The sequence below is a fragment of the Arachis ipaensis genome, chromosome B04, assembly GCF_000816755.2.
Source record: "Arachis ipaensis cultivar K30076 chromosome B04, Araip1.1, whole genome shotgun sequence".
Lineage (NCBI taxonomy): Eukaryota > Viridiplantae > Streptophyta > Magnoliopsida > Fabales > Fabaceae > Arachis > Arachis ipaensis.
In genome coordinates, this window is record NC_029788.2 from 121,033,738 (window position 1) to 121,035,331 (window position 1,594).

Consider the following 1,594-nt stretch of genomic DNA (forward strand, 5'->3'; position numbering starts at 1 on the left):
ATTATTGTAAACTACCCAAAAATAATTTTTTCCGAATTTTTTTTTACATAAATTTTTTTTTTTTGTCCAATTTGTTATTTTTAAAGATACAACTCATTAGACTGATCATAAATAATTCTAATAACTTGAAAATTGAGATCTATAACAAAAAAAAAATTACACCAATTATTTTTATAATCCATATACTTAGACGAACTTGATCTGAACGGATCGTGCTGACCAAACCCTAAATAGTTTACCCATACGAACGATTTTGCAATAACAAAGTCCAGTCAATGAATTATAATAATTCCCTTTCTCCTTTGTCGCATACGGAAGCTGTCCAAGCAAGTTTCCAGCCAACTTCCTTAATCCACAAACACGCGCGATCACTCTCATTTAGCCTTTGTTAATTGAAGTAATTAGTCATAATTAATTAATTAATTATATTCCAAATTGTGTGACTATAATTTCACCCCATTATCAGAAGCTGCGGACATCAAACCTCAATACACATGACTATATTGTTGTTCAAATGGCATTGGTGGTAGGTGAAGCCTCTTCTTCCTTAACTCCTTCACCAAGATCATACACCTATCACGTGTTCTTGAGTTTTAGAGGAGAAGACACTCGCACTAGATTCACTAGTCATCTCTATGCTGCTCTTAACAGGAATGGAATCACAACGTATATTGATGACAACAATCTTCGCAAAGGCGATGTTATTTCCGATGAACTCCTGAAAGCAATTGAAGAGTCTATGTTTGCCGTTATAGTTCTCTCACCCAACTATGCTTCTTCCAGTTGGTGTTTGGATGAGCTCTGCAAAATCCTTGACTGCAGCAAGAAGCTGGGTCAACACATCGTGACGGTCTTCTATGATGTAGAGCCTTCTGATGTGAGGCATCAGAAAGGAGCCTTTGGAGAAGCTTTCACCAAACACGAACAGAGACAAGATGGTGAGAAGGTTAAAAAATGGCGAGATGCGTTAACACAAGTTGCTGCTTATTCTGGTTGGCACTCCAAAAATCGGTAAGCTAACTAATACTTGACTTTTTATTCTGTGCATGTTCAAAGTTTTGTGGAATTTTTTTTATTCGTTTTTTTAAATATTTTTATTTTCAATGTTTTATGTTTTAAGAAATGTAATTATTGGTTTGTTGAGAACTGTGTCTTGTTTTTAAATAGAAAAAACATTGAAAATATGTTGTTTAATGTTTTAGCCATTTTCACAATTTGTTTTCAATTTCAAAATTAAAAATAATATAATTATATTTTTAACTGAATTATAAAAAAAGTTGTGAATATATTTAGTTTGCTAATTTAGTTAACCCGCTACAGATAATATAAATAATTATATATGTTTGTTTGATTGTGCAAGATTTATCCAAGGAAATAATAAGTTAAGAAAAAATGTCAGTAAGAAAATTTATTATTTATATCCAGTAATATTGTTATTTTGAAAAGCTATTTTATTATGCTTCAACATTACTTTGTCTCACGTGATTATTTTGTTGGTATTTTTTTATTATTTTATATATGTTTATAACATCCAAAATAATAAGATAATAATAATACACAAAATATTTTTGGTACATTATTTAAAATTTATGTT

At 30.3% G+C, this 1,594-nt stretch overlaps 1 pseudogene; it reads left to right on the forward strand.

Moving 5' to 3' along the window:
* LOC107635068 overlaps positions 420 to 1,594 on the forward strand; it is an 8,192-nt pseudogene continuing 7,017 nt past the window's right edge.